Source organism: Lolium rigidum, chromosome 6, assembly GCF_022539505.1.
Source record: "Lolium rigidum isolate FL_2022 chromosome 6, APGP_CSIRO_Lrig_0.1, whole genome shotgun sequence".
NCBI classification, from domain to species: domain Eukaryota; kingdom Viridiplantae; phylum Streptophyta; class Magnoliopsida; order Poales; family Poaceae; genus Lolium; species Lolium rigidum.
The window spans coordinates 142,210,286-142,226,878 of record NC_061513.1 but is presented as its reverse complement, the minus strand read 5'-3'; positions in this window follow the sequence as shown (position 1 = coordinate 142,226,878).

Genomic DNA, 16,593 nt, shown 5'->3' with positions numbered 1-16,593 from the left:
CATCTCCAGCCGCGTCCCCCAAACCGTCCCCCAAACCGCGCCGGATCGAGCGTTTGGGGGACGTGTTTCGTTCGTGCCGCGTTTGGGGGACGTCGCTCCCCAGCCGCGTCCCCCAAACGCCGCCCCAAACATTAAAAGTATTTTTTTTAGCTAGAAAGAAACTATTTAATAATATTCAAATCGGTTGAACATAAACAAATTATATATAAAACTTCGAAAAAATATAATTAAATACATATAAACTATCTACTTCTTCTTCTTCGCTGATGGCCCCGCCTCGTCGTCGTCATCGCGGTGGCGCTTCCTGCTCGTCACCTCTTCCGAAGAGGCGGTGTCGGCGCTCGACGCGTCGTCGTCGCCGGTGCTCGTCGGCTGCGCCTTGGCCTTCGCCTTCGCCTTGGCCTTGGCCTTGGCCTTGGCCTTGGCCTTGGCGGCCTTGGCCTTGGCGGCCTTCGCCTTGGAAGCCTTCGCCTTGGCCGCCTTCGCCTTCGCACGGGCCACCGCCGCCGCCGCGGCCTCGCTCTCTTCTTCCTCCTCCTCCCAGCCCAGCCATTCCTCCTCGCTGTCAACTGGCGGCGGGGAATCGTCGCCGCTGCTCGGCGTCCTGGCTCTCTCCCACCAATGGCGCCAGCCAGCAGGCTTTCCCTCGCTGGAGGTGTCGGACGGGAGCTGGGAGATGTAGCTCATCGTCGCCGGAGGTGTCGGATGAAGGCTTGGATGAATGGTGGCGTGCGTACGGCGTACGTACGGGTCTTATTGAGCGCGGATGAACGGCGGCGCAGAAGTCGAAGAGAGCAGCGGTTGCTCTTCCGAGGAGTCGGCGCTCCATTCCGGCGGGGTTGGCGCGTCGTCGACGCGCTTGCCAATGCGACGGTTCCGCTTCTGTCCAACTGCACCGTCGCTACGTATGTGGCGGTTGAGCGTCCGAGCCGGCCGACGGGTCGGCCCCGCGCCTCCTCCCCTCTCATTTCGTTGTGTCCGGCGTGCCCGGTGCGTCCCCTGTGGGACGGGGACGGGCTCGGGACGCCGGACACCGAATGGGGGCGCGCCGGACAAAAAAGGGCTTTGGGGGACGCGGCTGGAACGCTTTTTTTGTCCGGCGCGCCCCAAATCCCTTTGGGGGACGGTTTGGGGGACGCGACTGGAGATGCTCTCAGAGTATGCCAAATTATGTTTGCAGAATCGACAAAACAATGTCCGGCTTGAGCGTGTTACTCCAGGTTAAGCATGAAACTGCAATAGCTTTGGTTTTAAACCATAAAAGGGTGATATATCACTCTTATTTTACAGGAAGCACTACAGGAACCAGTTAAGGTGTCGATGGCTAGAAACCGTCGGCACAGGCCAATTTGGCTATTGGCATAGGCTGTGCCGATGGCCATCAACGGCACCTCGCCGTCGGCACAATATGGACTCGGCACAAACCAACTTGTCGTCGGTATAGGATAGTCATCGGCACAGCAGCTTGTGCCCGCGGTTTGGCCGTCGGCATAGAACGAACGGCCGTTTGAAAATTCTGGCTCGAATTTTTTCAAACAAAAATTCAATTTTTCTTAATCTTCCACATGGATAATTTTTAACTCTAACTACACTTAATCTTACTCCAACCCTAGCATGCTTAACTTCTCTGTTTCTTTCGATTGAGCTTCCAAGAAAGATATGACACCTTGTTGATAATACTACCATATCAATCCTATTAGTCCTTGGACCGGGATATCATAACTCTTTATAATTATGAATTTTAAAAAATTATTTAAATTAACATCACTGATTAAGTAATAATAATCTTTATGCATAATACAATTATAAATTTCAAATTTTTGAAAAATAAAAAAGTAAAGAATTTCTAGCAAAAACTAAAATCTTCCTGCTTTCATATTTCCCTTTGAAATTTCGAGAATCTAAAAATATGGCAACTGGGTAAACCCCTGGTAAATTTGGATGTAACTTTCTAGGACGGTCAATTGTGATAGGTTATACATTTTTTCCGATGCCGTATGCAAAAGATAATGCTATTTTACCGAGAAATAAACTTTTTTGAAAAATAAGTCAAAATTAAAAAAAAATTAATTTCCCCTAATAGCAGGTTGTGTAACATACAAGAATCTCAAAAGATTTTATTTTTTAAATATTTTATCATTTTCTATCATTCATTTGAAACTTAAAAAGGCGATCCAGGGGTGCGTGGAGGGAAAAAATCTGGGCTTGTGCCGACAGCTTGGCCGTCAGCATAGGGATAGAGGGCAAAAAAAATCGCGGCGTCGCCTCACCGTCATGGAGGAGACCACTGTGCCGACGGCCTTTTTTGTGCCGATGATGTGGGCATTACCCTTCGGGTAACTAATGTTGCACTACCTCTTGCGGCCCAACCAGGGGCCCATGAAGCCACTCGATGGCCAGGTGGGCTATTACGTCGGTTTCAAAGAAGAATTCTTGAAGAACAAGACAAGAAGACGAAGAATACAAGGAAAGTTTAGAACTAGGACTCTTTGTAACCTAGTCTTACCCGGACAGATCTCTCGAGACCTGACTCCCAATATAGGGGCCAGGAGAGAGGCTGCCGAGGACACACGCAATCTTAGTAATCATAGCCACCGCAGGTCTAGAGCTAGGTCCCTGCAGAACTTAGTCTCTCGACGAGATCATAGCCGAAACCTTCGGCACCCCATTGTAATCCGATATTTTCATAATCAAGATCAGACAGGCAGGACGTAAGGGTTTTACCTCATCGAGGGTCCCGAACCTAGGTAACTCACTCGTGAATTACAAAAAACTCAGGCCTTTTTCACAACTTAAATATTCTATTCTAGGACCTTACATTTGTTTTTAGACGACGGGGGCTTAGTCCAGTGGTGCTCCTAGACACGGTTTCATTTTTTTTTAATAAAAATCTCGCATGAGTTACTTTACACCAAAAGTGATTTTTGTGTGGATTCGATAACCTAGAGTATCTAGGAAAAAAAACTTTAATACTACAATCTGTTAGTCCTAATCGAAGGTAGCAAACAGCTACAATCGATGGAGGTGCGGGGATATCGCTCAGACGCAGCCGATTGGGAGCAGCTACAACTCCGGGGCAGCCAAATCGGAACTCGTGCGGCATCCGTGGCGGCACCGACCTCTCTGCGTTCATCTTGCCAACTACAATAGCGTAATTAGAGTATCTTCAGCCGCGTCCCCCGAAGGGATTTGGGGTGCACCGGACAAAAAATACGTTCCGGCCGCGTTTCCCAAAGCCCATTTTTGTCCGGCGCGCCCCGATACGCTGTTCGGCGCCCTGAGTCCGTCCCCGTCCCACAGGGGACGCACCGGGCACGCCGGACACAACGAAAAGCGAGGCGAACCGACGCGGGCCCGACGCGTCAGCGGCTCGGAAGCCTAAAACCCCGTCGCCTACCTTTGGTCAAGCGACGTTAATGGCGTCCCTGTTTTCCCAGGCGACGCAGGGACGCGTCTCGTCGTGCATGGCCGTCCGCGCCGGCGTTATTGCGTGCAACCACCCGCTGCCGCTGCTGTTTAAAGACGCCCTGCAGTTCTCACCGCTCACAAACCTTCTCGTCGCCGCCGCCTCCCCCCTCCCAGATCTTCTCCTCGCCGCTCCAAAAATGTCGAGCTCGTCCTCCCGCAAGATCGCCGCGGCGAACGGCTTCGGCCGCGGTAGCCTCACCGTGCCGGAGGCGTGGGCGCTGTACCACGCCCGGTATCCAGTCCCGCCGGACATGCGGCTGCCAAGCAGCGGCGGCTAGAAGATGGCCGTGAACGGCATTGGCGTCCCGCCGCCGCCGAAGCCGCGCACGGATCAATGGAGGGACGCCATCAAGGCCCGTCGGGCTCAACTCACCGCCGAGGAGCGGTTGGATCCGACGTGGGCGGCCGACAACACCGACGCCTGGTGGACGACGTACTTCAAGGCGAAGTACGATGTCGAGATGTATAGCACCGAAGGGCTCTTCGGCGGCCCCAACAGCTGGAACAAGGACGGCCGCGCCAGGTTCTGGGGCGTTCCGGGGCGCACCCTCGAGAACGTCATCCGCGGCATCCGCAACGGCGCTCCAAGGTTGAAGATGTCGTCGTCACCGCCACCGTCTCCTCAATGGCAGCCGAGGAGGACGACGTACTCATCCTCCTCGCACTCTTCTTCCTCAGGACCGGCGCGATCGACGCCGTCCTCGTCGTACCGGTCGGCGCCCTACACCGTCCCCAAACGGGAGGTGAAGGAGGAGCCGGCGACGCCCGTCAACACGAGGCGTGGCGGCAGCGGCAGCCGGCGGCAGCAAGGGAGGCGCGGCGGCGCCCTCCTCATCCCGAGCCGGAGGTGAAGGAGGAGCCGGAGGAACCGTCACGAGTGGCGCCGCTGGCGGTGTACGAGCGGCAGCAGCGGCTCATCGCCGGCAGCGGCGACCCCGAGGACTGCCCAGTGTCTGCGGGCGGCGTTCTTGGCGTCCATGAACGACAAGGACGCCTGGAGGGCGACCTCGACACGGCGATCGCCTTGTCCATCCGCGACTCCGGCAAGCCGCCGGTGGACCTCACCGACGACGGCGAGGCAGGACCAAGCGGCTTGGTGAAGGACGAGCCCGTCGACGAGCCCGTCGACGAGCGTGTCAAGCAGGAGGTCATCACCGACGAGATGTACAACTTCCAGCAGTACTACGATGCCTCCGGCCGCCGCAAGTGGTTCTAGATTAGGTTTAGTTTAAATTTAGTCAAATTTCGTTCGAATCTATGTAAGTTTGGACGAATCTTAGTCGAATCTCGTTAAGTTTAAAATTTCCAAAATTTTGTTTGGGGGACGCGACTGGGGAGCGACGTCCCCCAAACGCGGCACGAACGAAACACGTCCCCCAAACGCTCAATCCAACACGTTTTGGGGAACGCTTTGGGAACGCGGCTGGAGATGCTCTTATCTGCCAGTATGGGATGTACCACGGCACAAAACTATGTGCCAGTTTTTTTTTTTTTTTTTTTTTTTTTTTTTGCTTGTGTCGTCCAGAACATCTGCCGGGTATGGGGGGCATCCTCCAGGTTATGAACGTCAGAGTATGCCAAATTATGTTTGCAGAATCGACAAAACAATGTACGGCTTGAGCGTGTTACTCCAGGTTAAGCATGAAACTGCAATAGCTTTGGTTTTAAACCATAAAAGGGTGATACATCACTCTTATTTTACATGAAGCACTACATGAACCAGTTAAGGTATCGATGGCCAGAAACCGTCGACACATGCCAATTTGGCTATTGGTATAGGCAACGGCACCTCGCCGTCGGCACAATATGGACTCGGCACAAACCAACTTGTCGTCGGCACAGGATAGTCATCGACACAACAGCTTGTGCCCGTGGTTTGGCCGTCGGTATAGAACTAACGGCCGTTTGAAACTTCTGGCTCGAATTTTTTCAAACAAAAATTCAATTTTTCTTAATCTCCCACATGGATAATTTTTTACTCTAACTACACTTAATATTACTCCAACCCTAGCATGCTTAACTTCTCTGTTTCTTTCGATTGAGCTTCCAAGAAAGATATGACATCTTGTTGATAATACTACCATATCAATCCTATTAATCCTTGGACCGGGATATCATAACTCTTTATAATTTGAATTTTAAAAAATTATTTAAATTAACATCACTGATTAAGTAATAGTAATCTTTATGCATAATTCAATTATAAATTTCAAATTTTTGAAAAAAAAAGTAAAGAATTTCTGGCAAAAACTAAAATCTTTCTGCTTTCATAATTCCCTTTGAAATTTCGAGAATCTAAATATATGGCAACCGGGTAAACCCCTGGTAAATTTGGATGTAACTTTCTAAGACGGTCAATTGTGATAGGTTATACATTTTTTCTGACGCCGTATGCAAAAGATAATGCTATTTTGCCGAGAAATAAACTTTTTTTGCAAAATAAAGTCAAAATTCAAATTTTTTAATTTCCCCTGATAGTAGGTTGTGTAACATACAAGAATCTCAAAAGATTTTATTTTTTAAATATTTTATCATTTTATGTCATTCATTTGAAACTTAAAAAGGCGATCCAGGGGTGCGTGGAGGGAAAAAATCAGGGCTTGTGCCGACAGCTTGGCCGTCAGCATAGGGATAGAGGGCAAAAAAATCACGGCGTCGCCTCACCATCATGGAGGAGACCACTGTGCCGACGGCCTTTTTTGTGTCGATGATGTAGGCATTACCCTTTGGGCAACTAATGTTGCACTACCTCTTGCGGCCCAACCAGGGGCCCATGAAGGCACTCGATGGCCAGGTGGGCCACTACGTCGGTTGCAAAGAAGAATTCTTGAAGAACAAGACAAGGAGACGAAGAATACAACGAAAGTTTAGAACTAGGACTGTTTATAACCTAGTCGTACCCGGACAGATCTCTCGAGACCTGGCTCTCAATATAAGGGCCAGGAGAGAGGCTGCCGGGGATACACGCAATCTTAGTAATCATAGCCACCGCAAGTCTAGAGCTAGGTCCCTGCAGAACTTAGTCTCTCGACGAGATCATAGCCGAAACCTTCGGCACCCCATTGTAACCCGATATTTTCATAATCAAGATCGGACGAGCAGGACGTAAGGGTTTTACCTCATCGAGGGCCCCGAACCTGGGTAAATCGCTCTCCCCGCTTGTTTGATAACCGATGTCTCATGTCAGCCTACAGGATTCCATCTACCCTAAGCCCCTTACGGAGGGCATTGCCGAGGAGTACCCTCGACAATTGGCGCATTCTGTGGGAAATCTGGCGGCACAAGGCATGTCATCGGCAGTTCCAGTAACGTCTGCGGCGTTCGTGCTGGAATCACCAACGCCACCAAGTCCAAGAAGTTCGGTTCGCTGCGGATCCTTTGAGTACACACCACGCACTGAGGTGTCGCATCCGATCTCCACGGAGTCGCGCGGCAACATGGATACGACTGATACGTCTCAAACGTATCTATAATTTCTTATGTTCCATGCTAGTTTTATGACAATACTCACATGTTTTATACACACTTTATATCATTTTGATGCATTTTCCGGCACTAACCTATTAACAAGATGCCGAAGCGCCTTTCTGCTGTTTTTGGTTTCAGAAATCTTACACAGGAAATATTCTCGGAATTGGACGAAACAAAAGCTCACGGTCTTATTTTGCACGGTGCTTTCCAGAAGTCCGAGGAGGAGACGAAGAGGGGCCGCGAGGCGCCCACACCCTAGGGCGGCGCGGTGGGGCCCCTGGCCGCGCCGGCCTATGGGGTGGGCCCCTCGGCCGCCTCCCGACTCTGCCCTTTCGCCTATTTATTCACTCCGTCGCGAAAACCCTAGTACCGAGAGCCACGATACGAGAAAACATACAGTGACGCTGTCGCCGCCAATCCCATCTCGGGGGATTCAGGAGATCACCTCCAGCACCCTGCCGGAGAGGGGAATCATCACCGGAGGACTCTACATCATCATGCCCGCCTCCAGATTGATGCTTGAGTAGTTCATCCTTGGACTATGGGTCCATAGCAGTAGCTACATGGTTGTCTTATCCTATTGTGCTATCATGTTTAGATCTTGTGAGCTGCCTATCATGATCAAGATCGTCTATTTGTAATGCTACATGTTGTGTTTGTTGGGATCCGATGAATATGGAATACTATGTCAAGTTGATTATTGATCTATCATATATGTGTTGTTTATGATCTTGCATGCTCTCCGTTGCTCGTAGAGGCTCGGCCAAGTTGATACTTGTAACTCCAAGAGGGAGTATTTATGCTCGATAGTGGGTTCATGCCTCCATTGAATCGGGACGAGTGATGAGAAAGTTCTAAGGTTATGGATGTGCTGTTGCCACTAGGGATAAACATCAATGCTTTGTCTAAGGATATTTGAGTTGATTACATTACGCACCATACTTAATGCAATTGTCTGTTGTTTGCAACTTAATACTGGAAGGGGTGCAGATGCTAACCCGAAGGTGGACTTTTTAGGCATAGATGCATGCTCGGATAGCGGTCTATGTACTTTGTCGTAATGCCCTAAGTAAATCTCATAGTATTCATCATGATATGTATGTGCATTGTTATGCCCTCTCTATTTGTCAATTGTCCAACCGTAATTTGTTCACCCAACATGCTATTTATCTTATTGGAGAGACACCACTAGTGAACTGTGGACCCCGGTCCATTCTTTTACATCTGAAATACAATCAACTGCAATCTCTGTTCTCTGTTGTTCTTCACAAGCAAACATCATTCTCCACACCATACATTTAATCCTTTGTTTACAACAAGCCGGTGAGATTGACAACCTCACTGTTAAGTTGGGGCAAAGTATTTTGGTTGTGTTGTGCAGGTTCCACGTTGGCGCCGGAATCTCTGGTGTTGCGCCGCACTACACTCCTTCACCAACAACCTTCACGTGGCCTTCATCTCCTACTGGTTCGATAACCTTGGTTTCTTACTGAGGGAAAACTTGCTGCTGTACGCATCACACCTTCCTCTTGGGGTTCCCAACGGACGTGTGCTTCACGCGTTATCAACGACTTTCGGTGGTGTCCACTTCATCATCGATTCCAGAGGTTTTCTTCGCATTCCCAGTTCAAGCGCGCCAAGACCAAGAACTTCGGTTCCATATGACATCGCACCAACAGCAGCTTTGGCAGTCCTTCCCGGGAGTATTGGAGAGAGCAGTCGAAGCAGTTTCGGCAGCAGAGAGGAGCAAAGGAAGAGACGAAGGGATTCACGCCGCGAAGAAGAAGAGCGAGTTGCGAGCCGCCCTCGACAGTATGAACGAGGATGTTACAATGTGCAATCAAACAAGAGCCGCCTCCGCACACCTTATCTATCAGCCACAGAGCAGCTTGAGGCACCGTGTTACTTGCATTCTTACATCGACCCGAAAGATAACCTTGAAATGGCCACTCACCTGCTTAGAAATTGTCGACAGTTCCTCGAAATCCGGCAGTTTTGCGAAGATCTTAGGGCCGAGACAGCAGCAAAAGATCACCCGGTGGAAAAAAGGGCGGCAACCTATAGTTACCCACCAGAGCCATACATACCAGAAGGTGGAGACATGTATGTACCAACCGAAGTATTCCTAGTATCTCGAGGACAGGTCAACATGATCCATAAAATTAGTTTTTCAAAGAGAGAAGCCAAGAAGTTTACGCGAGAGGTGAAGTACCTAGAGGTCGCTATGGCTGAGGTGCCCGAATATATCGACTGGTCAGACCAAAACATATCTTTTGGCAAGGCGGATCACCCGAAGGCCGTTCCAAGACCTGACCACGCTGCTTTAGTTCTTGAAGCACAGATTGGAGGTTACAACATGAGCAAGGTGTTTATGGATAGAGGAAGCGGTCTGAATTTATTCGCCAGCACAATGAAGGCAATGGGACAAACGGTTGATATGTTAAAAGAATCTGATACAGGATTCCACAGCATCATCCCGACCCCGACCCGCTTATCCCCTTGGCAAAATATCACTGGATGTAGTTTTCAGCACACCTAGTAACTTCAGAAAGGAGAAGCTCGAATTTGAAGTAGTTGATTGGGAATCCCAATATCATACCATCCTCGGCAGACCAGCGTTTGCCAAATTCATGGTGGTACCTCATTATGCATATCTAAAACTGAAGATGACAGGCAATAACGGGACAGCAATAACCGTTCACGGAAGTTTTTCTCGTTCTGATAACTGCGACAGGGATTTCCAGAAGACCGCCTCGAAGTTTGGCGCTAAGGAAGAGCTCAATGCACTCGACGTTGTTACAAATCACACGAAACCACCAGCCGATAATCGGAACGTGAGATCCGACGAATTTGACGTCGCAAAGGAGGCAAAGAAACAGCAAGTACACCCCTCTGACCCGAAGAAAACAGTCAACACTTCGGTAGATCTTACTGTCACATAGGAAAGCGCGCTCATCGAGTTCCTCTGTGAGCGCTGGGAAATATTTGCATGGGAGCCATCCGACATGCCAGGTATTCCCAGGGAACTCGCTGAGCACGCCCTCAATGTGGACCCCAAAGCCAAACTTGTACAGCAGACAATGTGTCGCTTTTCAGAACCAAAAAGAAAAGCTATTGGCGAAGAAGTTAATCGACTCCGCAAGGCAGGATTCATTCGGGAGCTCAAGGAAGTCGAGTGGGTAGCTAACCCAGTCATGGTGCCAAAGAAGGATACAACAACTCTTCGCATGTGTATCGATTACACAAGCCTTAACAAGCATTGTCCAAAGGACCACTTCCCGCTGCCCCGTATCGACTAGATAGTCGACTCCACAGCAGGATGCGATCGTATCTCCTTCCTCGATGCGTATTCAGGATATAATCAGATCAAGCTCATGGAAGAAGATCAAGAGTTAACCACGTTCATAACCCCCCACGGCGTATACTGTTACAACGTTATGACTTTCGGGTTAAAAAACGCAGGTGCAACTTATCAGCGGTGTATGCAAGCTTGTCCCGGGGAGCAAATTGGTCGGAATATCAAAGTCTACATCAACGATATCGCGGTTTAAACCAAAAATGCAGTCACCCTCATCGACGATCTGCGCGAAACTTTCGATAATCTTGACAGATACAAAATAAAGCTGAACCCGAAGAAATGTTTTTTCGGGGTGCCAGGAGGACAGGTGCTCGGGTACTTCATCTCGACTAGAGGAATAGAGGCCAATCCTCTGAAAATCAAAGCTATCCTTGACATGAAACCGCCGAAGAATTTGCAGCAAGTGCAACAGTTGGCAGGACGATTGGCAGTACTTAGCAGATTTATCACCAAGTTGGGAGAAAAAACTTTGCCCTTTTATCACTTGATGAAGAAATCGGAAAAATTCGAGTGAACAACCGAGGCTCGGGAATCCTTCGATAACCTAAAGAAGATTCTGTCGACATCTCCAGTACTTGTAACTCCACGTGAAAAAGAACCAATGCAACGGTGCAAGTCTTCAGCACGGTCCTAGTCGTTGAGAGAGAAGAAGCAGGGAGAGTTCATGGTGTACAACGACCTGTTTACTACCTTAGCGAGGCACTCACGCCAGCAAAGCAGTGATATCCTCATCACCAGAAGTTAGCATATGCCGTACGGAGGACAGCACAAAAGCTATGACATTATTTCACAGAGCACCCGATCATTGTGGTAAGCGAAGCCCCATTGAAGAATATACTCACCAACCCGGAGGCAACGGGTAGGGTATCTCAATGGGCTATCGAGATAGCACCACACGATATAACTTATGTCAATCGGACAGCAATCAAATCTCAGGTTCTCCCAGATTTCTTAGCTGATTGGATTCAATCGCAAACTCCAGCAGCACCCGACATGTCTGGATCCTGGACAATGTACTTTGACGGATCAAAACGGAGTACAGGTGCAGGAGTAATATTGATCTCACCGCAGGGAGACAATATGAGATATATTCTGCGGATGAACTTTTCGCTGCCGACAAATAATGAAGCAGAATACGAAGCACTGTTGCACGGGATGCGAATGGCTAACGCATGTGGAGCAACCCGCTTGGAAATTTATGGAGATTCAAATCTTGTGGTGCAGCTGTCGATGAATCTATGCGATGCAGTTAGTGACAACATGATTGCTTACCGTCAACTATACCAGTCTATGGAAGCCAAATTTGAAGGATGCAAGCTAAAACACATCGGGAGAGCTAGTAATGAGGAAGCCGACACTCTGGCAAATATAGGGTCCACATGTTCCCCTATTCCAGATGTTGTCTTTTATGAAGTTATTTCTCAAAGATCGATTAAAGAAAAAGTGTCGGCACCTCTGGAAGTGTCGACTGATGGTTCAGAAAATAAAGAGGACGCCGAAGGTCCCACACACTACAATCCATAGAGCAAGTTTTTCTTCTTGAACCTCTTTGGACTGAGCCTTTTTTAGCATACTTGATGGAGCAAAAACTACCAGATGACCCAACGGAAGCCAAGCGTATCGTACGCCGATCTAAGTCCTTTACTATAGTTGATGGCGAACTTTACAAGCGCAGCATCTCTGGTATCTTCAAAGGTGTATCGCCATTGACGATGGAAAAGCTCTTCTGCGGAAAATACACGAAGGAACTTGTGGTCATCATGCAAGCAGTAGGGCCCTCGTAGTCAAAGCTTTCAGAGCAGGGTTTTATTGGCCAACGGCCGCGTCTGATGCCCGGGAGTTGGTAAACAAGTGCGATCCTTGTCAACGTTTTGCACCAAAACTACACGCACCTGCAATGGACCTGATGACAATACCTTTGGCCTGGCCTTTTGCACAATGGGGACTCGATCAAGTTGGTCCATTGACGAGATCATCGCCAGGAGGGCACACATACCTATTGGTTGCAGTCGACAAGTTCACTAAATGGATTGAAACCATACCCGTCAGAGATCAAACAGCTAAAACTGCTGTTAAGTTCTTCCAAGGAATAACTTGTCATTTCGGTATGCCTCATAGCATCATTACAGATAATGGAAATAATTTTGATTCCAAGGAATTCCGTAAATTATGCGATGATAGTGATATCAAGCTTAAATTTGCCTCGGTTGCACACCCTCAAACCAATGGTCAAGTCGAAAGGATAAATGGTTTAATATGCGACGGCATTAAAAAGCGTCTGATAGGCGCAGCTGGAGCTTGGGTCGAAGAATTGCCATCTGTGCTATGGAGCCTACAGACTACACCAAACAGGTCAACCAAGTATACTCCATTTTTCCTCGTGTACGGAGCCGAAGCTGTTTTACCAGCCGATGTTTGTTTTGAAGCTCCCCGGGTGACTGCGTACACAGAGACAACTTCCAATATTGCACTACAAGATGTTGTAGACCTTCTTGACGAAGCTCGAGACATTGCTTTAGCCAGGACGGCTGTATACCAACAGGCAATTCGAAATTACCACAGTCGAAGAGTTTGCAACCGTGTTTTCAGCATTGATGACATGGTGTTACGACTCAAGCAAGAAAGAACTTTGAAACTTGAGTCTCCATGGGAAGGACCGTTCATAGTCACTGAAGTTATACCAGGAGGAGCTTATCGTCTCAGGAATCCTGCTTCAGGAAAGGACGTTGACAATCCATGGAACGTCGCACACTTGCGGCGATTCTACGCATAGGACACATCTACTCTTTATTCGCTACATGAAGTCTTCTTAGCCTGTCACATATTATGAATAATTTTTTTGATTGGGCTCCTATATTTAATAAATTCATTACTCGAACAATTGTTCAGGTCCTCTTTTATTGGCTAACTACTCTCATCGGGAGCTTCAGCTATAATTGCATGTTACACAGCCAAACTCGATAACATTCGAGGGCTACTTACAGTACCGATAATTAACTAATACACTCAACGGGAGCTATGGTTATCGATACGCAATAAACCATCCAAGCCTCAAGAAAATCCGCGAGTGCTGCAGTCGATGGAAAAAATATTACTTACAAAAAGGCTCATACCGGTGCACCGTGTGACGAAGCCAAATACATAAAGCGCCTAAATCTCTCGTTTATTCGATGGGTGTCGCTCCTACGAAACATACAAATCGACTCTGCAAATATTGCAAAATACAACGGTGTCGTCGGGTGAGAAGGCTGACCTGATCACTCAGCCGCCCTCGACAAAAACTTTTTTAATCGAGCTAACAAGTTCAAAAAAATGATGTATAAAAACACATCAAAGTACACACATGATTACTCCTTGCAGTGCAAGGTTATATATACATAACTTCACAGCAGGGCTTCTTGGTTTTGCCTCTCTTTTGGTTCCTGTTTCCATCCGAGAGATAATAGCATATGCAGGGTGTCTGGCTATGGAATAATACTGGTCTAATCTCCTATTGGCATTTGCTATGGCCTCCAAATCTAAGGTCGGGTGGCAAGCTAAAACAGAGGCAAGTGCAAGCTCAGCTCCAACAAGAAGTTCCTTTCGCACCAGCAACCGAATTCTCTCAGGATTCTTAAATCGGGTGAACAAAGCAGACAAAGTCTCGGGTACTTGGTCCAGTGGAAACATGGTTTTCCATACCATCGAGAGATGAGCATGGTACTTGTCAAAATAATAATGTACCTTTTCCATTCGATGCTCAAATTTAGCTACGGCTACAGCTTTTGATCGATTTGACCACAATTCATGTTTTGGGTGAGGGACATCGGTCATCGCTTCGACCTTTTCGTGAATTCGCATGTTCTCTTCTGATTCATTGAAAGCCACGACTGTTGAAATACAAAAAATAGTCAGCAGAAGATTACTTAGCAAGTAAGTCGATGGAAATTGGAAAGGGATCAGATAGTTACGGCTTAAGCTTTCAGTAGCAGCACGGAGGCGATCTAGAGCATGCTGCTCGATTGCGGTAGCAACCTCGCTCTTCCTTTTCACCAATGCTGCCATAGCATGAAAATTGGTTATGTCTTTGTTCAATCAAGATATTTGATCGCGCAAACGACGAACAAGTTTAGATTCATCGATAGCCGAAGAATTCGAAGAAGGATCAACACGGGAAGAATTTGAAGGAATCTGCAGCACAGTTTTCAACTCAGGAAAGCATAAATAAAAACTCCCATCGGGAGCGCATATATTACATCCAAAAGATTGTTGGTACTGACAACAGAGCCAGTATGAAACAGGGCTAGACTAAATTATATCAGGTTTGATTACAACAATGGAGCAAGAAACATTTCAAGGTTGAGCCGATGATGAATCAGGTGCAGCCTTAAGCGCAGCTTTGGTCTTCTCTTCATCAACCAGCTTGAGGAGCTAGTTAGCACATATCACTGCCGACTGTTTGAAAGGCTCAAGGTTGACTAGGCAATTGTTGTCATCTACGGGCAGTGCCTTAGACAACTTTTCCAAATCTGGACTTAGCCTGTGCCCCATCAGCAGTTGGAAAGTAAGAACCGCCCCAAACATATGGGAGCGTCGCTTAAGTACCTCTATAGCTTCAGAAGAGTCGACGAAGAAAGTATCTGCCATCTCGCCAAGGGTCTTGTTTTGGCTCACCTTTGGGAATATCATCGAGAATAACTTCGACAAAGCCCCCTTGGTTTTTTGCAAAAGACCAAGGACTTGGATATTGGAGTCAGTGGCAAGCGAAAGGGCGTCAGACATTGAATCCTCCCGAAGCTTGCGAGCACGATTGATAGGCATATCGGCAACATCTGGAAAAGCATGAATAAGCAATCCAGAAGATAGTATTAGAGAAATATCATGCACTAAGCAAATAAGAACTTACTCAGCAAGTTTGTGATGGATTCGCGGAGAGCGCCTTCTTTTTCATCGGCTGCGATGGCAGCTTCGCGTCTGGCCTTTTGCTCGTCCTTCATTTTCTTCTTTAGCTTCTTTAGCTCATCTTTCAGTAGGATGTTCTCATTCTGAGCATCGGCTGTAAGCTTGTTAGCTTCCAGCACTCGTTCAGCCGAAACTTTGATGGCCTTTCGAAGTTGAGCATTTTCTGATTCTAGGCGAGTAAATTGATCAGCGAAATCTGCCACAGCGTCAACTGCTGCAAGAAAGAAGACGAAGAATCTCAACCAAATTAGGAATTCAATCATAAAAGAATATCAAGCTGGGTGGTTTACTTACATGATCATGAGCAGTTGGAGGAACGGGGGCGCCGGCAGAAGGGTTGACCTTCAACACAGAAACCTTCGCCACGGTCGTTCTTGAAGGTGGCGTTGGATCAGCAGGCGAAGGATTCAACTCTTTACCTGACTTGGTCCTTCCATAAAGTAACTTAGCCCTCTTTGCGAGAGGGACTTCATCATCCTCGTCAGAACTGCTTGAAAACAAGAACATACGTTACATGAATTGAAGGGAGCTGGTTAGAAAGGAAAAAAGCGGAGACTCACAGGTCTAAGTCATCTTCGACAACAAAGAAGCCTATCGAGCTCTTTGTAGCTGGAGGAGGCGACGCAGTTTCATCGGCATCATCATCTTGTCCGCTAGGACTCGATTCAGCCGTTGTCATCAAGTCTTCGTTGATCCTCCTGCGCCGCATAGCCCTAGTGCGAGCATCTTCTTCGGGAGCTTCGTCTCCTTGGACGTCGCTATCCTCGAGAGCGTGCTGCGCATCTTCGGTTTCCTCTGAATCATCATCCCCTGGCTCTACCCCACTTTCGGGTGTAGGAGGGTAACACTGAGCAACGGTGGAAACCTGACGACAGATAAAGAAATTGTTAAAAATTGGATGAAGAAATAGAGACAATACTCGCAAATGTGAGGATAATTACTTCGGCTGGAAGATGTTTGAGATCAAATGGGGGGCGGGCAGAAGTCAAAACAATATTGTCCTTCTGGCTGAAACGAGTAAGACGCCGCACCTCGTCACGAAGTTCTTCGTCGGACAGGTCGACTGAGCTGATCCTCGACTTATCGTCTTTGTCGACGTACATCCATAGCTGGTGAGGCCGAGACATCAATGGTTGCACACGGCGTTTTAGAAACACCGAGACCACCTCAGTACCGCACATTGTTAGGCCTCCTGCATTCTTCAGGTCTAGGACCTGTTCGAACAGTTGATCGGCCATGCCGTTTTCTTCGGCAGTCAAGATGTTTCGCCAGTGGTTCGGCTACTGGAACCTTCGAACAAGGGCAAGTTGGAGCGCCGTCCAGCTACTGGACTAATTCTTTCATCGGGTAGTCGA